General features: G+C 38.2%; 1 protein-coding gene and 1 pseudogene across 1 annotated transcript in view; both read left to right on the top strand.

Moving 5' to 3' along the window:
* DMD (dystrophin) overlaps positions 1-22,645 on the top strand; it is a 1,939,482-nt gene that overhangs the window by 204,422 nt on the left and 1,712,415 nt on the right. The window lies entirely within an intron of this gene.
* Positions 4,894-6,145, top strand: LOC149991674 (nucleophosmin pseudogene; annotated as a pseudogene).

Genomic DNA, 22,645 nt, shown 5'->3' on the forward strand with positions numbered 1-22,645 from the left:
GTCAGGTGTCTGTAATTAGGAATCAACTCACGTGCAATGAATGTTTGGGGGAGTAACCTTTAAAGGTAATGATGTTTATAATGATAGTGTATTATATAGTACCTGAAAAATTTAGAACCAGCTACTTAATAACTTTTTCTAAATTACCCTCATTATTTTGGATTGACATTTTCTGGTGACTGCTAACTCCTCCTTTGAAGGGAAAGGGATTTGGGTAAAACAATGGGGTCATTTCCAGATTAATCTGAAATATTATTTTATTAATGAGTGACAATTATGCTACATTCTGTTGATAAGAGGGTCTCTTAGAACTTTTTAGGTTTTTTTCTTTTGTAGTTATTTCAGAATAAAAAGTCTTTTGGTTGTTTTCTTTTTTTTACAGAGTTGGTGCATTATAACTAGGCATGCAAGAATGGTCTATAAAGACATTTGTAATCCCCTAAATGTTTGCTTAAAAAGGGAACAACTACCTTGAAATCTCTAAGTCTGTCCTATAGACAAAGAAGAAATCCCCAAACAATGCAGTCAGCACTTGGAAATAAACTATAAGATCAGTGCTTTTTATTTGGCATTTTGATGATTCCATGTGTGGCAATGCGCTTATCAATCAAGGAGTTAGATTACTGTGTGTAGTAGCATTTCAGTTCCCTAGTTAATATAAAAACAAACATATATTAAGTAATGAAAGATCTTCTTATTTTCATGCAGAATTATGAAAGCTCTAGGCTATGAAATAGAATAGCTAAAAATTAGACAGCGATTAAGAATAGGATTAATTAGATTCTGGCCCTTCAGCTTAGAAAATGCAGAGAATTTGAATAGCACCAAAGTTCAGCAAGTGGTCCAAGTGGTAAAATGCAACTAATTAATGCTAATAAATGAAATTCTGATCAGACGCTATTTATATAAAATACTGTTCATCTACAGTCAAAAATCTAAGTAGAGCTATATGGCCTCCCAGAACTATAGGAACCATTCCATGGTAATAAAAATAACATACTCATGGAAATTAAATTACAATCACAGCTTTTGAAAACAATATCAAGCTCTCATGGTAAAGACATGCCATGTTTTCTAAAATTAATACATTCTATAAAGAAAGTTATAAAACAAAATGCTTTGTCTTCATTCTTTTTTGTGAGGGTCAAACAGATTAGTACTTAGCTAAGGCAATTATGTTTCCCTTCTTAAATTTGAAACAAGAGTGACATTTTCTGAAGCATCTGTAGTTAGCACCAACATGATCAAAGCAATTCACCACCACTCCTTTCTTTGATGTTAATGATAGTGGTCCTTCAAGTTGCTACATGGTTTTGCGATTGAAATTCCAAAACTGAAAGTGGCTGCTGGTTCCTAGACCAAAACAGGATAGTGGTGTCAGATGAGAGGTTCATTGCAGTATTTTGTCACATTTCATTTTGATTTTTACTTTTTTTCTCTGCTTGACATATGTTCTGAACTGGGGGGCTATAAAGTTTTTATTGCCATAAGTTTGAAATGACCACATTACTCATGAGCTGGTGAGTCACAAGTGGGTTTTTAGCCTCTTTCAAAGCTGTTGAAATAAAACTTTATAGTCCCCTATCCTGGTATATATTGTTTTATGTGACAACACATTTGGCTCCACTTATTCTTTTTTTTATTCCTCTTCATTATTTTCTCTTTGAATTATAGCAGAATTTGCATTAAAGTTTTTGTATGTATAACAGTTTGATTTAAACTGCATTTTATGGATACCCTTCTGCATTTTTTTTTCATTCAGATTGTCTTTGGCCTTTAACTACCATCTTTTTATCGTTTGTAATTTTAGATAATCCATTTAAACATAGTTCTTTTTGAACTGTATTGCTGATGGAACCCTGATTTTATTGCAAAAGTTAGTTTTCGGCTTCCAAGCAAACCAAAGCTACTGGTCAAGATGAAATACAATAGATGAACATTAGGTTTCTTTCACAGAAGTAATTAAAATTCTTGATGCATAAACATCACACTATTCAATTTGTGTGGTACATGCATTGCAGGAAAACATGAGCCTTCCTTCGTATGTGTTATGCAATCTAGCCTCTGCAAGGACATCGATATCTTCTGCTGAAAGTATCCAAACTATACGGTGATTGTAGAATTAGCTTATCCCAGAAGGAATCTCCAAGCAATGTGGCTGTCCTGACAGCTTCAGGTGGTGGGCATGGTGGTGGGGGTTATGGGGGTGGGGATGGTGAGGTGGTGATGTGCTCAGAATGGATCTGATAAGGACCTCTTAGTTTTAAGTTCAGGGAACAAGCTTACACTTTTGTCAAAAATACTGGGTTTTTTTCAACTTGTGACATAAATATGGTAAAGAAGTTTCCAGAAAATGCTCTAGACTTCTTGGCAAAGGTCTCCAAATTTTCTTCATGTCCCCAGATCTTGAACTGGTGATGTTGAAGTTTCTATTTTAGTGACTTTTAGAAGGTTGATCATTGTAGTGAGTAAAGTCAGAAACATGTGCATAACTGACTCAGATTCAAGAAGAAATTTGGGCCCTGGCTGTTGTCACTCAGTGGGTTGAGTGCTGGCCTGAGAACAAAAGGGTCACCAGTTCAATCCCCCGTCAGGGCACATCCCTGGTTTGGGGGGGGGGGTGTAAGTGGCAAACAATAGATGTTTCTCTTGCATGTTAATGTTTTTCTTCCTCTTTTTCTACCTCTGTTACTCTTTCTCTAAAAAATAAAATATTTTTCCTTAAAGAAAGAATTTGGGTTGCTGTCATATTACTTTTAACTCATAAGTAATTAATACTGAGAAGGACTGGGGTCCCTATTTGTGCAGCCAATTTTTTTTTACCACAGTAGTCCCAACCGAAGACTCTCTAGTCAATGTGATTTTACATTCATGCACACAAGCATACATGTGCATGGGGCTTACATGTGAAGGAGATAAGACTGATATTAATGGGCTTTAATTTTTATTATGAGGAATAATAACATGATTTTTAAGAAAATATTTTCTTTATTTTTAGAGAGAGGGGAAGGGAGGGAGAAAGAGAAGGAGAGAAACATCAATGTGTGGTTACCTCTCTCATGCCCCCAAATGGGGACCTGACCCACAACCCAAGCATGTATGTGCCCTGACTGGGAATCAAACCGGTGACCTTTTGGTTTGCAGGCCGGCGTTCAATCCACTGAGCCACACCAGTCAGGGCAACATGTGATTTTGAGGTATTCTGTGAATAAATTATTTTTCTGCTGCGGCCGATACATGCGGGAATTTATTCATGCAGGTTTAGGAGGGTGCACTATCTTCTGGACACTCCTTCCTACATGTTATGGTTTATGATTTAAAGAATCCATTTAAGTGTGGTGAAAGAAAGAAATGACTGCTTTATCCCGGAGAAGCAGTGAAGAGATTTTGTTCATCCGTGACTTTAGAGAGTGCATGACAGCATCCACAAATAGAGTAGAATCAGGCTGATTGTAAAGGTTTTTGTTTCACACTGAATGAAAGGGAGAAAAGAATTTTCTCCTTTAATTAGGATGTGACACTGAAATTATGGGAGGAGAAATTGTTGTAAGTTTATATGGAATGAAATCGAGTAAATAGAACTAGGCATACTATTGTGTGGGTAGGAATTGCCAAAAATGTAACTCTCCAACAGTGTACTAAATCTTCCTGTGTTTTGTCTGGCTGCTCAGCTTGGTGTGTGGGCCATCTGGTTCATGAATGCCAATAATGTTTGCACACCCACACATCAATCAGAACTGGTGCAGGGCCTATTAAGAAGCGCCAGCCAGTAAGGTGACATGCCTGGACTACAAGGCATGCAAAAGGGAATGCCAAGCGGGGAGCTTCTACCCAGTCTGACAAAGACATGGGCATCGGAGGGACCTTTTGATTCATCTGACTGTACCATTGATGTCAAGGTTGTGTTAGATTAGGCATGTGGATGTCAGGTCAGATAAGGCCTCATTTATATGGTTGCTTTTGCCTGTGTAATTCAAATGGAGCAAAACATTAAAAAATGATCTTGAGCCCTAGGTTCTGTGCATTTTGGACACAGAATGATCACTGACCTGAAATTGTCATTCATTCCTGACTAATAGACAGAAAGACATCAGAAGCAGCTTTGCATATCCTGCTCCCAGACTGATATTATACTACTCATTTTTGACAGGAGCACTAGATGTTTCAGAAACATCTACCTAATAATCTTTACAGATAGAAGGTGGGGTTGCAATAAAAGGCATTCCTATTTCCTTTGTCTTTTCAACCACTTCAATAATACTCAAAGAGACAAACACTTTACAAGAAATGTAAATAAACTTTGAGTTCACTGGAATAACATAGAAGGTATTATTATTATTATTATTTTATTGAAAGCCTTACCGTTCAGCCCTTTGAACAATGGCTACTATTCTTTTCTTTTTGAAATGCTGTTCACTGATATTGATCACAGATTTTTAACTGTTTGTTTCCATTCTGATGATAGAAATAAACTGAAAAAAGCACCTTGAGGATTAGTTATTCTCTCTCTCTCTCTCTCTCCCCTTCTCTCAACATCTGGATTCCTTAATGCCATCAAGACTGAGGCAAAATACCCTTCTATTTGAGTTGTTTTAAAATTTGAATTGGGTTTAATTGGGTATAATGTGTAATGTGTGTACAACTTGATCTGGCTTTCAGTATAATTAATTCTCACCTAGAGAGCTCTTAAAAATAATGCTATGATATTTCTTTGAAATTTATTTCTTACCCCTAAAATTTCTGACACTTAAAATGTAAGTCTTTTATATATAAGACCTATTTACATAAAATTCAAAGTAACTAATACTTGCTAAAATAAATGTCTAATCAAGATACCTGGATAAGCTGGTGCGATTCCGTCCTGCGTGTCTGTTCTGCGGAGCAGAAGTCATTTATCTCCGTCCGCATTCTCTCCCACCTAAGTGCGTGCTACCACCCCATGGAAGATTCTATGGACATGGACATGAGCCCTCTGAGGCCCCAGAACTATCTCTTCGGTTGTGAACTCAAAGCTGACAAAGATTATCACTTTAAGGTGGATAATGATGAAAATGAGCACCAATTATCCTTACGAATGGTCAGTTTAGGGGCCGGGGCAAAGGACGAGCTGCACATTGTGGAAGCAGAGGCCATGAATTACGAAGGCAGTCCCATTAAAGTGACCCTGGCGACCCTGAAAATGTCTGTGCAGCCCACGGTTTCCCTTGGCGGCTTTGAAATAACCCCACCTGTGGTCTTGCGGTTGAAGTGCGGCTCAGGGCCTGTGCATATTAGTGGACTGCACTTAGTAGCTGTGGAGGAAGATGCAGAGTCAGAAGACGAAGAGGAGGAGGACGTGAAGCTCCTGAGTATGTCCGGGAAGCGCTCCGCCCCCGGAGGTGGCAGCAAGGTCCCACAGAAAAAAGTAAAACTTGCTGCCGATGAAGATGATGATGAGGATGACGAGGACGACGATGATGATGAAGATGATGATGATGATGATTTCGAGGATGAGGAAGCTGAAGAAAAAGCTCCAGTAAAGAAATCTATACGAGATACTCCAGCCAAAAATGCACAAAAATCAAACCAGAATGGAAAAGACTCAAAACCGTCAACACCAAGATCAAAAGGTCAAGAATCCTTCAAAAAACAGGAAAAAACTCCTAAAACACCAAAAGGACCTAGTTCTGTAGAAGACATAAAAGCAAAAATGCAAGCAAGTATAGAAAAAGGTGGTTCACTTCCCAAAGTGGAAGCCAAATTCATCAATTATGTGAAGAATTGCTTCCGGATGACTGACCAGGAGGCTATTCAAGACCTCTGGCAGTGGAGGAAGTCTCTTTAAGAAAATAGTTTAAACAGTTTGTTAAAATTTTCCGTCTTATTTCATTTCTGTAACAGTTGATATCTGGCTGTCCTTTTTATAATGCAGAGTGAGAACTTTCCCTGCTGTGTCTGATAAATGTTGTCCAGGTTCCATTGCCAAGAATGTGTTGTCCAAAATGCCTGTTTAGTTTTTAAAGATGGAACTCCACCCTCGCTTGGTTTTAAGTATGTATGGAATGTTATGGTGGGACATAGTCGTAGTGGCGGTCAGACAAGTGGAAATGGTGGGGAGACAAAGATATACATGTGAAATAAACTCAGTATTTTAATAAAGTAAAAAAAAAAAAAAAAAAAAGATACCTGGACAAGTTTTAAAAAGTAGTGTTGACTTGTCTAAATATTAAGAGTATCATAATGCAGGTTTAACTGGGTATTATAATAGAAATGATCACAGAAATGACATAAATGCTTGTGTTTAATCAGTGCTCATGTTTGGCACCATGCTGACTGTGAGAACGGAGTCGCTCAGAGAACCATTAAGACGCAGTGAACAGAAAAATAAGTTTATTGAGGAAATTAGCAAGCAGGCTGGGAGCTGTGCTGTGAGAGAATGGCTCCGACTCCTGGCTCCTAGGGAAGGAGGGGGCTGTTTTATAGGAAGAAGAAAAAAGAAACCATTGAATTTAGTTGTTTATCTTGCAGTTGTAAGCATGAAGGGCCAATCAAGGCCAAACGGGGCTCAGCCTGACGCACCCCACTATCACAGGAAACTCCCAGACAGCTGCAAGCAGGTGGGGGGAGGGAGGGGGCGTGGGAACCGAGGCATCACTGATGACATCACATCTGTGATTACTCTTTTTCCCTTACAATAAAAGTTTGATGCTACTATTATCTCCATTTTACAACAAGGAAACTGAGGCATGGAGAGGTAAAGTCACAATTTATAAAGGCTATAATATATATAATACTTATTCCAGAGTTTCTTTTTTTATTATTTGCTAAAGAAAAGGTAGCTGTCCATTGGACATATTTTTATACTTATATATAATAATATTATTTCTACATTTTTAACAACCTCAATAATGAAAAACAAATAAATGATGCGCTTTTGAGGATGAGGTTGTTCTGTAGTCAGGCCCACACACAAAACATATGACCTCTGTAGGTTTCAACAATCATTTGGAAGGAGACATTTTTCCTGTTCTGGCTTTTCCACAGTAACTGGCTGAAGCTCATTCTCTGGCCTGTCCCATTATCTTCATAATTATATTCCTCAACTTAAATCAGAAGAGTGGAATAGAATTTGTGAATTTTCCTGATGTTTTTCAAAGATGTTAGAAATTTGTTCGGGTTCTTCAGGAGTAAACTTTTAATTCTAAATAGGTTTTTCTCTTACAAATGGATCCATGTGTTATGGTAAGTATGTAGGAAAGAATGTCATTGTTTATGGCAATAAAATGAAATAAATTATCCCAAATTATTGTAGCAATTAGTACTTTCAATCATTTGCATTTATAATCAAAATTAGATTGAAGTTGAGAGTATATTGTAAGTAATAAAGCATATCTTATGTTCAAAACTTTCAGAAAAGCTTTCTTTTTTTTTGGCGGGGGTTGGGGGAAGCGTCATAATAGTGTATATTTTAGTCACATTATGTAAGGCCCTAAAATTATCCAAATTAAAATATCTATTTTTTTATAACTGTGCATGTATGTGTACTATTAAAAAATTCAACTGAATAAATTTAAGTATTTTATTTATTGATTGATTTGAAAGAGAGAGAGAGAGAGAGAGAGAGAGAGAGAGAGAGGAAAGGAGAGAGAGAGACACATCGATTTGTTGTTCCACTTATTTATAGATTCATTGGTTGCCTGGCCAGGGCTTCATAGGAGTAAATTTAAAGATCACATTGGCTTTATTCAATGATTCATGAATCAGGCAGCTTCCATCTAGCAAAGAGAAATGAGTTCCCAGAGCTGTAGAAAATGAAAGGCTTTTTAAAGATGGCAAGAGGGCAGAAAAAGAAAATTATTAACAAAGAACACATTGTTTCAGACAAGTACCCCATCCTAAGGGGAATGGATGGGGTCTATTGGCAGATGACTTTACTAGTACTGACCAGGTAATTCCAGGCTGGCTGCTTACAGGTGATATTCCTAAGGAGAGGTTGACAGTGCAATTAGGTTAGTAATTAAGTCTTGGTTTGGTGAAGTGGGACTTAGCTCAAGTGACTCCATTTTGGTCCTGTTGTTTTGTCTTAACAATGCATATAAAAGCATATCGCCCCCTGCTGGTGTGGCTCCATGGATTGAGCACCAGCCTGTGAACCCAAAGGTCGCTGGTTCGATTCCCAGTCAGGGCATATGCCTGGGTTGCGGGCTGGGTCCCCAGTTGGGGGTAACCTATTAATGTAACTCACACATCGATGTTTCTCTCCCTCTCTTTCTCCCTTCCTTCTATTCTCTCTAAAAATAAATAAATAAATCTTCTTAAAAACCCATATCCATGTATGCATTTTATATAGCCACATGTACATTGTAAGGATATCTTTTTATGTAGACATAGAGCTTAGGGTTTCTTTATCAGCATAAGATAGGAACTGCTAAAGTGTGAAAATGAAATTAGGCACACTTCCTTCATTCACTTATCACTAGTTTTCAGAATTAGTTGCCTTGTGGGTACCTTTTTAATCATATTACACATCTTTCTTTCTTTCTTTTTTTTTCCCAGCCAACAAAAGGGAACCTTTACTGAGACCCTTGGGTCACAGGGTTCAGGCAGAAGGCTGCCCTGCAGCCCAAGGACATGGTGGAGGGGCCTTATTTAACCTTTTCTTGGGGTGCAGCTTGTTGGTATGGCCACATTTTTTCTTGCAGAAGTTGGCAACACAGGGCTGGGGACACATGTAACCCTGAAGGCAGATCATATTGGGAGGTAGGGAGGTTGAACATTAAGTGACAATTCCAGTGGTTTCAGTGGAAGACCTAAAGCTATGCTATTAAAAACCTACTATAGGGAAGGGGAAAGATATTTCTCTTTCTACCATGTTAATTACACAAGCAGCACACTGCATAGATGCTAGACACAAGGGTGGTATAAGCAGTACTTGAAAGGTTTCCAGTGAGAAGCTAGATTTAAAGTGCTACCTCCTTTATTCATATTAATTCCAATAAAAGTGATTTATGTTCTGAGTAATAATAATAGTTAATATTTATTGAAGTACTTACCTTATGCCTGGCACTGAACTAAGGACTTCATATGTTTTAGCATATAACCACCCTAAGTAGTGGGTACTATTATTACCTCATTTTTTATACATAGGGAAATTAAAGCACAGAGGTTAAATAACTTGCCCACATTTACACTACCTGTGTGCCTCTAGCAATAACTTGTCACTCACATTTTTTTTTAATCCCAGCTCCCTTAAGAACACATTACCAATTTTAGGTGGGTGTTGTAATGAAGTATTTGTATTAATTATATCTCAGAACCATCTGTTTTAATAATTTGAAATTTTTTAAGCTGGCAAAAGAGGAGTACTTCTAGTTAAAAAAAAAAAAAGAGCCTTAGAAAAGATGCTTTGAAGATCAGCTCATATCCATAATGCATAATGTCTATTTAAATAACTTAGTAAATGTCTGATGTTGTCACAGAAAGTCCCACTGGATCAGGGGGACTGCCGTCTGGGCAGCCTCTCATGGTCATTGGGGTTCATGATGCTGGGTCTGGTCACCTTCTTCTGTTGAATCAGGGAATGTAAGTCGCTCAGCTGCTGCTCCTGCCCTAGCCTCCCAAACTTCTGTCACCTTCTTCTTAAGATGTTTTGGTTATTCTTGGTTGCTTCTTGCATTATTACCAGCAATTACTGTTATGTTAGCAAGGAGAAAAGGTAATAAATGGGTCTAAGCCATCTATCCTAACCAAAGTACCCAAATTGACTTTTTCATGAGAAAAGTATTTCTTAAAACTGTGCATGTTGTACATATTTTCAGTAATTTTCCAACTGCTGTATAATTTTAAAAGTTTAATATGCAGATATGATAAAATTATTGTTTAATTTAACCAGTACTTATTGAGCTTCTCCAATGTGTCATTCCCAAGGCTAGGTTGATCTATCTGTCCCTGTTTCAGCTCTTCCTACCTATGCTAATTTCCGCTAGATATTTTAATGGGATTGGGGGGGTTCGCATTTATATTCAGGTATCTCTAAAAAGTCGCTTTCTCATCAGTTGGCTACTTTAATTATAAAATCAATTGTTATTCGTGCTAGTTCATGCCTGCTGTATTACTGTTAAGATAATGCATATTATAGAAAAATAGTTTGTCTTTCCTATGGGAGGGAATAAAATTTCTACCTTACTATGAATACCTTTAATTGAAGAGTAATCAGCATAACAGTCTGATTTTTCTTTAGGATATTTAAAAAATATCCTCTTTAGCTTCTTTAAGTTCACTAATGGTAGGTTAACTTCACTAAGATTTGTCATATTGGTACCTGAGAACATCTCAGAAATTATTAAATGATACCTTTTCTTCATCTTTTTGTGTTTTGTTTTGTTTGTTGCTTTTAAGGGCATGTATTAAAGAGATTCTCTCTCTCTCTCTCCACACATACATACATATTCACACTACTATATTTATGCATTATTTATGACTGATATGTTTTGGAGTCACTGATACATTAATTTTACAGGTTACTATAACATTTTATAGTTCTTAGTGAATAGTATGGAATTTTGAAACATCCTTTATCTATAATAATATAAATAATCTATTTTACTTGTCTTATTTATAAAGTAGTTACAAAAAATGTCATGTAAATTATATCTGAAATTTTGTTCTTTCCTTGCTGTAAATGCTGGGAGGATTAATATTAATAAAGTTGTTATCAATATAGATTTCTAGTACAGCACTCTTTAGCTAGGCATTGAGTATTAGAGTATCAGGATATTTCAGAATATCTAAACCTCATTTACAGACAAACAAGCATACTAATTAGGATGGCTATGACTATGAACCACATAAAATTAAAATTTCCTCAAACACGTTCAGCGAATAATGCTAAGTATGGCTTGAGAAAAGACTGGACAATCATCAGTCAATTTTAATACCAGAGTTAAAGGACAGGAGCCAAATCATATGGACAATGTAAGAAAAATGACAGAAATAGGGGCTTGTGCTGAGAAATGTAAGTTTCAATTAGCAAATGACAGCGTACACTGAAAATCAGACAGTATATTCTAATATATGCACAATAAAACATATGGACCCTCCCTGCCTCTTGCTTCACATATCTACTTATGAAGGCAACTACAGTAGTGTAATACTACTGCGATTGTGCACTATCCATTCATGCACTCCTGTTAAGAAAGCAAGAGTGAACTGATTGTGAGCGTTGGAGGAGGAATTGAGCATGTGTGGCTCAGCACCTTTTAGTTTGGTGCCCTGTCTGTCTGTGATGTATATTGTATAGGGGTGTTCGGCACAGAAAAAGGTCTGCTGCTATAATGCTACTTGTGGATGTCACTGGGTAAATTGATACCGAGCATACACAGGGAGAAGGCTTCAGCCATGCACTCTGATAGCAGGTCTATCATTAATAAAGGAGGTATTTTCATCCATATCTGTCTGATTCATGTGTCTATGACTTATTTGATTATAAACTTGGGTGGGAAAAATAGAATTGTTATTAATCTTCTCCAACCCCATCTGTAAGTAATATAAAGACACGATCAATTTTCAAGCATGGAAATGAGGTAGAAGAAATAATGATTACGGAAACTTGTTTGCTTGTACTATGATGAGTGACTGAAGAGTGGGCTGGAAATGAGGATTAAGGAAATCAGTTCAGAGGCTACTTCAGTAATCCTCACAGTAGACAGTAAGCCAGATGATGATTGGGAGTGGAAAAGTGAAGCTAACTATGAGTTCCAATGATACCCATTTGTGAATAAAATGTGTATTTCTCTACCCTATAGTACTTTATACATCCACCCTTAGCACCCTGTACTCCATTTTCAATGTGGCAAGAAGAAATGTTTTTACAAGATGTATTAGACTGCTGCTTATAACTTTTTAATAGTTACCTATTGCTATAGAATTAATGTTTAAATATTTAACATGCACTACAGAGCCTCACCTTTTCCTGGCCTTCCCTCTTTGATTTTCTACCCCTTGCCACATCCCTCTCTAAATTCCAGTGCTTCTGATCTTTTAAGGCACTGGACTCTTCTCAGTCTCCTTTCATCCTTCAAGTTAAAGCTTAATGTTTCTTCCTCTGGGAGCTTTGTAAGAGACCCCAACCAATCCTCAGCTCCGATATGAGCTCGCTTCTCCCATTGTACATCCTCTGAGTGTCTATGAAGCTTCTAGTTACTCTGGGTGTTAGTAGTTGTGGGTTCTCTCCTGTTTTCTTTACCAAACAGATCCCCTCTTTATCTTTCAGTATTTCCACAAATATCCTGGTCTTCTACTTGCTCTCCTTCTTGTTCACCAGGCTGATTATTTTATTCTTTTAACACATGAATACTTTCTGTCATTTTAAGGGAATTTCAGATAACGGGGAAAGAGTATAAGTACCAAATATTTTACCATGAACCAAAAAAATTTTTTTTAAATATATAATTGACTAGGTAATCAGACTGAATTTTTATAATCTAGTGTGAAAATATGCTTTGGTGGCCCCACTGGGTCATGTTAAACAAAGTAGCTTTCAAGAACATGGATAAGTTAAGCTTTAGCTGCTCTCCAGAGTAACTCTAAGCCTAGAAGATAAGTGGCTGGTACATCCATCCTCTGATTCAGGTTCACAAAGAGTTTGTTTATTTTGGTAAGGCAAACTAGGCAAGGGAAATGAGATGAGAAGATTTTTATCGCAAGGTTACAGTGGAGATAAATAATAAGTCCCTGTGGTTTGGTACAAAATTAAGAATGTTTCCTAAGAATATATAAATTATAAATTATTTGTTTAACTCAGTTGCATTTGTCTATCTAAAATTTCAGTCTATGAAAATGATTTTCTAAATGTAGTGTAGGGGAGGAAGAAACTTTCCTTTACCCTCCTAGGTTCTTTCAGCTCATCTAATAATTAAATCTTCAGAAGATGGATTAGATTAACAAGAGAAGATAACCAGATTTAATTGCAAATGTTTGTATGGGAATGACATCCCCGGTTCCCATGCCACCACCCCCCACCTGCAGCTGCCTAAGAGATAACGATGTTTCAGAGCTGGAAGTTCCCCACCTGCAACTGCCTGGGAGATAACGGGGTGCTTCAAACTTAAAATAAACTAAAATCGCATTCCGCTTTGATCAGCCCATTGCACCCACAGCTGCAAGATAATCAAACGGCCCACTAAGCTCAAAAATCCATTTTTTCTTCCCCCCTATAAAGCAACTCCTCCCTCCACTAGAAGCTCAGAGTTCTAACCACCCACAGTAGGGCTCCCTCCCCACTTGCTGATTCTCCCAATAAACTTCTTTTTTCCTGCTCTCTGTGTCTTAATGGCCTTCTGAGTGAATACATTTTTATAGGGGACCCTACAAGCGTGAGATGTTCAGAGACAGGTAAAATGGGGTCTATATGACATTCTGAGCTGAGGATAAGGTATGGCACCTTAGTTCTTCAAAGGGGAGGAAGGTCATTCTCAGGATGGTAAGAAGAGCAAATGTTTAGTAATGAAGTTTTCCCTGCCCTATATAAGTCATAAAGAGCTATTTCTGGTCATAACTATTATTATGGGCAAGGCCCCCAATTTAAATTCTTTAAGAGAGACAAAAAATTTATCTTGCACCCGAGTCTCTATTGCCTTCAGCTCGAAATAGTCCACATGCCAAAGTAGTGGCACACTTGGGGAGGCCTGTTCTGAATCCCTTCAGTAGTCTACCAGCATGTCTAATAAGACTTCTAGTAAGACGTTTCTCCATGAAACTGTGTCCAAAACACTGACTCTCTTGGCCACAGTTATAATCAGTTCTTCATGGCGGTGTATTTGCAGACTGTTAAGACTTTAGGGCTTTGGCCGAGGTAGAGAAGGCCAGCAGCCAAATGCTGAATAAGATGGCTTATTGAGTATGCGACATGGGGGGCTGGGGTCAGGGCAGACACCAGCAGTGAGGGTCAGGGTGGGGTGAGTTTTAAGGAGTTCTGAGGCTTGGAATACATAAGTAGCACAGGACAGGCTAAGCTGCCCCCTTGTACAGCCAGCAGGTTGGCGATTGGCCCAGTTGCCATCTCCTGATAGCCGCCTGGGTCTAGAGCATCTAGGTGCAGGGGAAGGAAGGTGAGCTATCTCGTGGCAGGCTTTTGTTTGGAATGGCGGGCTTTTGGAACAGTGGGCTTCTGGAATGGTGGGCTTCTACCTCACAGATACCTTTGAGGGACACAGGCAGTCAGTGGCACCAGGGGCAGCAGATTCTCTGGGGGTTAGGCAGCCCCTGACACCAGCAGTTCCTGTGCGGGCTTGCTGAAACCAAGCCTGGATTCCCAGAACCAACCCAGGTCTGATGCCTAAGACAGACTATCAGTGGAAAGCACTTGGGTGTCAAGAGTTGGAAAATTTTCAAGCAAAGGAAATGAAATTGTCTCTAAGGCCTTATAAAAACTTGTACAAAGAGTTTGCTGTTTTATGGAGATAACATGAGTTTCCTATTCACTTGGAATTTCCTAAGATAAAGGCTGAAGTAGAATGGGAAAATGTTTTATAAAATATTTGAAAAGATAAGGCACTGCTCTCAGAGGAGGTTGCTAAACAAGGCAGCTGTAGAGTTGAGTGGGGGCGGAGCACATTCATTTCTGCCCTTTAGTGGAGGAAACTGGCACTCCTGGGCCTATCCTGGCCTAAAGGTTCTTCAAAGATAATTGTGCTTCTGCAGCTTTTCTCTGTATAATAGACTCTTCCTGCCCTGTAGCAGCCTGCCCCGTCTGTGAACACCATGGGATTTGACCCTTTGATGTCTTTTCTTTTAAAAGAATTCATCCTGTTTGTCCAGGTTTTACCCAGTAAAGGTCAACTATAACTAGTAATAGTTTTGTCAATGTTTTCCTACCTTGGGACAACGTTCCTTATTTGGCCAGTCTTTCTCTCTCGCTTTATGCTTCACATTTTGAGGCTTAAAAAAAGTTTTTATGTATTTTCACCAGCTGTGATTATGCATTTTTCCTCTGGCTTTTTATACATAACTAAAAAATACAAGTTAATAAAGCAGATGGATAATTACCCATTATTGTGCTTAGTGGAATTTAGAACTAATCAGCTGTTCTGTATCTTGTCCCATTGATATTCCCCTCCCCCATCTCTCCCCACACTGATAGGCACATGCCTTTATATTGATCTATTTTCAAATTACCCTGCTTGGAGTCAGTCTTGCATTTGGTTTCCAGTTGTGAAGGAAAGCCCTGCGGTGGTCTGGTGCTAAGCCATAGCTGATCTATCTTCTTTCGAACCAAGTTGGCCAAAGTCCCAGAATAGAAACCTGAAAGGATAAGAACATTTAAAAATAAAACATGTCTTTCCATCGCTTGGACATACCACCTTACTCTCTGAATATGTATATGGCATGTCTTTTAAAAAAACTGTCTTTCCCTGTGTCTTGTACAGGTTTTAACCCTGTAAGATGGAATGCCTTTCTTTATAAAACATATTTTACAATACTTCCAATACTGTCCTCAAAGAAAAATTTCCAATAATGTAACTCATCTATGTATAATTTCAAGAGAATAAAGAATGGATTGAAGGACAATGGTTAAAAAATAATATATATGTAATGATCATCAATATTTCATTATCTAATATAAAAATAAGCAGGCTCCGTAATGCTTAGATAAATGCAGGACCTGGGCTTGGAAATACCAGGAATAGACAAAGTAAGTGCCGACTAATGCAGGTATGTGGTATTAAAGATTCAATGCTATGAATAGAATTGCTAATGGCAATGGTATTTTCCTATGTGGTTAACAACTTTTGGTAAAGTTCTGAAGAAAAGAAAGGTACAATTTTTCCTTTTGATTTATTGGCATTTGGTGAAGGAAAAATAACTTTCCTCCTACCTTTATAAGTTCTTTTGGCTAGACTCATAGTCAAATTTACATAAGACAGAGTATTAGGGGAAAATGACTATATCTATTGCATATGTACATACAGGGGTTCCCGAAGAATATGGAACCCCAGGACAGATCTGGTAGTGGAGGCTTATATGCCATCTTGAACTAAGGTGAAAGGAGAGTAGTGGTTGGAGACTTCAAGGGGAGTAAGGCAATTTGCATGGAGATGGATAACCAAAGTTTGGTAAATAAATGTTTGCTGGGCCATCTTTAACAGTGGGACACAGGGAGGGCTTTGACCAAATGGTGCAAGCTAGGTTCCTCCCTATCACACCTAGTTCACGTGAAACCATAGTTTTCTAGGATTACAGCTCCCTTGTGGAGCAGGTCCTCTATCTGAGTTCTTTTAGGCAGTTAAGGGGACGGTCAAAGGTTTTTTACTGAGTCTTTTGTTTCCTAAAAATTACCAATTTAAAATAAACAGTATCCCCCCCAAAAGCATATTTTGGGGGTGCCAAACTCATTTCCCTAAGCACAATAGTTGCTTTCAAAATGTAAAAAACAAACAACAAAAAACTTTTGCATTTATATGTAAAATGGAGTGAGGCTCTAAGTTTACATAATTATAAGCAGACCATCACCTGTTTTTCAGAAGCTGTGCAGATGTGAAACAGTGACTTGTTTTGCTGGACTGCTGTGCACATTACCAGAAGCCCAGCATCTTTGATGCACCTCTACCCTTCATACACATGTTAAAAATGTTGTCATATATTTCCTAAGTGTACTTTAGAGGGTGGTAATTCACCAGCTGAGAAGAGCTAAGGATGGGGATGAATTTTTAGATGCAAGTAAGAGAGACTAGAACAAACTGTTTAACCAAGACACGATTTGAATTTTTCATTTGATGAATCCTGAAGGGAGGCAGTCTAAGGAAAGGAAGTAGCCTTATGATGTCATTGACATCCCAGGCTCCTTCTGTCTTTTTTTCTTTCACTCATAATGTGCTACTGTCACTCTCACGCTTGTCAATTCCTGTGAGCAGAATGATGGTGTCAATACCTCTAGCCTCACATCCACATTTCAGAGAATGAAAACACAGGATTAAGTGTAGGGGAGGAGAAATAGTGTTCCTGCTACCTTACCTAGATTCTTGGCTGAGGCCCCTCTAATAAAAGACTTAACAAGAGAAAAACAAACAGAAATTGAATAACATGTATACCTCCTGTATACATGGGAGAGACTCAGGACGATTGAATAAATCCCCAAAATGGCCCAAACCACCAACCTAAATACCATCTCAAGGTAAAGAGAAAAGAAGTTATTGGGGAAGGGGAGCCAGTCATAGGAAGTTATCATGAAAAGCATAGTAAATAAGGGTCAGGTTGTTATGCATATTTAAATCAGTTGCCCTCTCCATTGAAAAAAGTTTCTAGAGATTTAATCCTCCCCTTCCTGGTTCAGAGTGGAAGACACCCTTACAAATCAGAAGGATAAATTCTACTTTGGTTATGATTCTTCTATGTATCTTCTTTCTTTAAAATAATCAGCTCAGAATAATCCTTATGCCAAAGGGGCTTATTTGGGGATGACATATTCTGTTCCCCTTCAGAAGCAAGAATAAGAAAGAGATAGCTTGTCTCAAAAAAGCTGGTGAAAATGGGAAGGAAGGAAGGAAGGAGGAAGGAAAGAAGGAAGGGAGGAAGGAAGGAAAGAAGGAAGAATGGAGGGAGGAAGGGAGGGAAGGAGGTAGAAGGAAGGAAGGAAGGAAGGAGGAAGGAAGGAAGGGAGAAAGGGAGGGAGGCAGGGAGGGAGAGAGAAAGGGAGAGAGGAAGGAAGGGATGAAGGAAGGAAGGAAGGAATGAAAAAAGGAAGGAGGGAAGGAAGGAAGGAAAGGAGGCAGGGAGGGAGGGAGGGAGGGAGGAAGGAAGGAAGGGACGGACGAAGAAAGGAAGGAAGGAAGGAAACAAGTTTTCAGAAATCCCTGGCAGTCCTCCTGCCCCCCGTTACAAGGCCACTGCTTGCTTCTGGAGGGGTTCGAAATGAAGTGGTTTGTTTGAGCTAGACATATTGCTACATTGGAACAAAATCTGAGTTCTGAGTTTTATTCAAAAGAAACAAGGACAGAATATGTATTGGGGAAGCAACTACCAGTATCTGCCCCATTAGGAAGAGAGTGCCAGAAAAATAAATATTTCAAGAATGGTGTAAGCAGATTTGCTATTGATTCCTGAATGCTGTAGATGAGATTTTTCATCTGTGGTGTGAATTTCAAAGATTTTAATGATGGCTCTTGAAAGTGGTGACATACTGACCTAATCTTTGTAATGCTACATCTTTCCTATTGTGGGAGAAACTCCCAGGTAACTCGGTTCTTCTTGCCAAAGCAGTAAAGAATTACAGATCAGCAAGTCTATTAGCATGCAAGTGGGGTTTATTGGTGATTCGTTCTCATGGAGGCTGGAGAGCTGGCAGCCAAAGAGAGCCTTGAGAGCGAGCCCTTTGTTCTGAGGACTTATATAGTTGGTGGGAGGGCGGTGGAGTTACATATTGGTGCCAGCTTTCCCAGGGGGACTTGACTACCCAAACTTAGGTATGTGGGAGTCTGATAGCCCGAATCTTATCTTGCTCCAGGCTCCATTTGTTCATCTTGTTGTAAAACAGATATGTGACAGGAGGCAGTAAATTAAAGTTGGGGCACCTACCCAAAGTTATTTATGGGCTCTTTCTGTAAGCACTAGGGACACCCTCATAAAACAGATAATGACCAAAGGTAGGCAATTAACCAAAGTTGTTTTATGGGCTTCTTCCCTTGGGCACTGCGGACCTGCTCCTGCTTTTCAGGCATTGGGATGAAAGCACAGTTTCAAAGACTTTCTTTCCCAGATAGTGGGAACGATACATAGAATTTCAAGGACTGTCCTCCTCCATGTTAGCGTGGTGTTTCCTGTGTTGTGGGAAGACCTGGTAATATTGTCAGGCCTTGCTCAGGGCTGCTGAGTTAGTGACTGAGACATGTCTCCCTCCTCCTCCCTGCCTTGGTTTGCTATCTATCCTACCTAACACTTTCTTCCTTCTATCCTATCTGATAGGGGGAATTTATTTATTCACCAAATAAAATCATTAGTACCTAATGACATTTTACCAGAAATTGACATGAAATTAAGGGAAATTGTTAAGTCAGTAAAGATAAAAGGAAGGAATTCCTTTTTGAACGATATGTTTTGACCCAATAGATCTATCACACCCTCCTTTCTGGTAACAAACAATGAGGGAAACAAATGTTTACCATCTGCACACTAAAACTTGTTGAATCATTGGAGATTTGGAAGCGCCTCTTTTGTTTGTTTGTTTTTAAGCCTCAAATTAAAAGAAGACTCAGGATATGTAAGCAGGGTGGATTCTAACACTGAAATGGAACAAAAGCAAATAAACCCAAAGTGAGCTGCTTCCTAAAAGCCCCAGCACAACAAACTAATCTGTAAATTTTTCCAGAAGACTTTAGGGGGATGGCGAAAGTATTTCTTCAGAAATGAGATATTCTGGGAACTTTTTAATAACAGCTTTATGGAGTTATAATTCCCATACCATAAAATTCACCCTTATAAAGGTATAATTCAGTGCAGTGGTTTTTAGTATATTTATAGAGCAATGCAGCTATCACCACCATCTAATTTTAGTATACTTTCATCATCCCCAAAAGAGACTCTATGTCCATTAATATAGTCACTCTGTATTTGTCTTCCTGATGACCTCTGGCAACCACTAGTCCATGTTCTGTCCCTATGAATTTGCCTTTTGTGGACATTTAATATAAATGGAGTGATACCATATGTGGCCTTTAATGTCTGGTTTCTTTCACTTGGCATACAGTCTCCATGCTCTACTCAACTGTACTCAACTTTTAATTGCTGAATAAATTCCATTTTGTGGCTATACCAAACGCTTTTTATCCTTTTATCAGCTGATGCACATTTGGCTTTTTTCCACTTTTTGGCTGTAGGAGACTCTTTGTATGTGACAAACAACCATAAGTATCTTTATCCCATGATCAGAAAAAAAAATCATAATTCTTTCAGTGGATATGAGGTTTTTTTTGTTTTTGTCAAGGGACAGAAATCAAAATGTGTGTTGTGTTTTTGTTGTTGATGTTGTTAAGAGAATATTTTGGAGTATGCATGTTTTCTCTATTTTATTTATTTTTTATTTTTATTTAATCTTTATTCTATTTTTTTTCCATTACCATTTAGTCCCCTTATACTAACCCCCACCACAATCACCACACTGTTGTCCAGGCCCATGAGTCCTTTTTCCTTTTTGCTCAGTCTCTCCACCCATCCACCTCCCCCTATCCAGCTGTCATCTGCTCTCCATTTATGAGTCTGTCCCCATTTTCCTTGTTAGTTTGGTTTGTTCATTAGATTCCACATATGAGTGAAATCATATGGTATTTGTCTTTCTCTGCCTGGCTTATTTTACTTAGCATAATGTTCTCCATGTCCATCTAAGCTGTCACAAAAGGTAAAATTATATCCTTTTGTATAGCCCCATAGTAACCCATTGTGTAAATGACCCATAGTTGTTTTATCCACTCATCTACTCATGGACACTTGGGCCGCTTCCACATCCTGGCAATAGTAAATAATGCTGCAGTGAACATAGGGGTGCTTATGTTCTTTTGAATTCGTGTTTTGGGTTCCTTCAGATATATTCCCAGAATAGGAATCACTGGGTCATAAGGCAGTTCCATTTTTAATTTTTTGAAGTATCTCCACACTGCTTTCCACAGTGGCTGCGCCAGTCTGCAGTCCCACCAAGAGTGCAAAGGGTTCCCCTTTCTCCACATCCTCTCCAGTGTTTGTTGTTTGCTGATTTATTGATGATGGCCATTCTGACAGGTGTGGGGTGACATCTCATTGTGGTTTTAAGTTGCATCTCTATGATAATTAGTGATGTTGAGCATCTTTTCGTATGTCTATGGGCCATCAGTATGTCCTCTTTGGAGAAGTGTCTACTCAGGTCCATTGCCCAATTTTTAATTGGGTTCTTCATTTTTTTGGTGTTTGAGTTTTATAAGTTCTTTATAAATTTTGCATAATAACCCCTATGTACAATGTTTCTTGTATCTTGTCTCTTCAATAAATGTCTCTGTTTTTCATATGATATGGCTGGATACCTTCTGGACAGACCTCATATACATCAGCTTCAGTAAAGCAAGTTAAAAATGACTGGAAACCTAATAAAATTGGTGGTGAGAAGAATTTTGACAGAAACTTGACTCAGTCAGTGTTACTGAATTTGAACCAAAACGTGTGGTGCCATGGTCCATGGAAGCTCATCCCAAAGAGGAAATATACAATATACACCTTTTATTATTTAATGATGAAAAATCTATCAAATCTTCACAAAGGTGAACTCTTGTCTTCCACAGTATTCTATATGGGTTTTATAATGTCGAAGGTTGGTTATGTAAGAGGCATGGATAATAACTAGAATACTCAGCAACAGTGGTAATGCAATTACTCTGTCCAGGTATCATCCTTATCTCCTTACATATTTAGGCATTTAATTATCACAAGAACTCTATTAAGTAGATGCTATTATTTATAATTTACATATGGAGAAACTAAGGTAAGTGCTGTTAGAGAACTTGTCCATGATTATAGAACTAAGTGTTAAGAGTCTGGATTTGAACCGAGGCAGTCAGGTTTTGCCTATGGCTAAGCTCATGCTATATTGCCTCTGAGCAATTTTTAACAACATCAATAACAATGTTTATAAGCAAGGAATAAAAGTTCTTCATAGCTTTTGATTATGCTCATCCTTTGCTAAAAAGCCAAGGTTATAAATGTATTTTTCTAAGTGAGAATGTATCTATAGCAAATGATAGTAATTCAGGCTTTTGAAGGAATTCTAGCTTTTATTCCTTTTGTTGTCAAACTTCTCTATAAATAATGCCTACATCTGTCACCTTGCCTACCTAACTAATACTTATGTCTTTATTCCATGAAATCTGCTTACTTCCTCTGAACCTAAAAGCCTCATCAAGTGGTCTTATTTGAAACCCAAGGCTCTTGGATTTTTGATAGATTTAACATAATAAATAAACTTGACCACCACTCTTTATTCAATTAAATAGTTACTATGTCATAAATGTCACATATGACATAGTAAAGAACAAAATTCAACTAAGTAAATCTGAAGATCTAATTGGCTTTATTAAGCAATTCATGAATCAAATGGGATTTCATCTCCTAACTAGAAGGTCTCTCTGAGGTGTTGTACAAAATGGAAGGTTTTTAGAGCAAGAAGGGTGGAATAATGTAGCTATTAACAGAAGAAGAGAAATAATTACTTTTAGACCAGGGCATCTCCTTTTGGAGACAAGGGAACATCAAAAGTATTTATCATGCAGATTGCTTCTTTTTATGGGTGATGGAGTGGGCCCGAGGTGACAGATTACCTTTCTGGTGCTTGACCAGAAAATTCCAGACTCTTTGATTAAGATTATACTTCCAGGAAAGGTTGAAACAGCAATTAGGTCAGGTATTAAATCTAGGTTTACTGTCAGGGGCTTTAGCACAAGTGATGCCATTTTGGGTCTGAGGCTTACTTTTCAACAGCACACACACACACACACACACACACACACACACACACACACACAGACTCTCCCTCTCTTTCTCTACAGATGCTCTGGTCTTGTGAGTCTTGAAATATTATAGACATAGGACCCAGATGATTATAGTACAAATAAGAATAAATTGTGATTTTTAAAAGGATACAAAAACAAGCTACATG

The sequence above is a fragment of the Furipterus horrens genome, unplaced genomic scaffold, assembly GCF_987537825.1.
Source record: "Furipterus horrens unplaced genomic scaffold, mFurHor1.1.pri manual_scaffold_17, whole genome shotgun sequence".
Lineage (NCBI taxonomy): Eukaryota > Metazoa > Chordata > Mammalia > Chiroptera > Furipteridae > Furipterus > Furipterus horrens.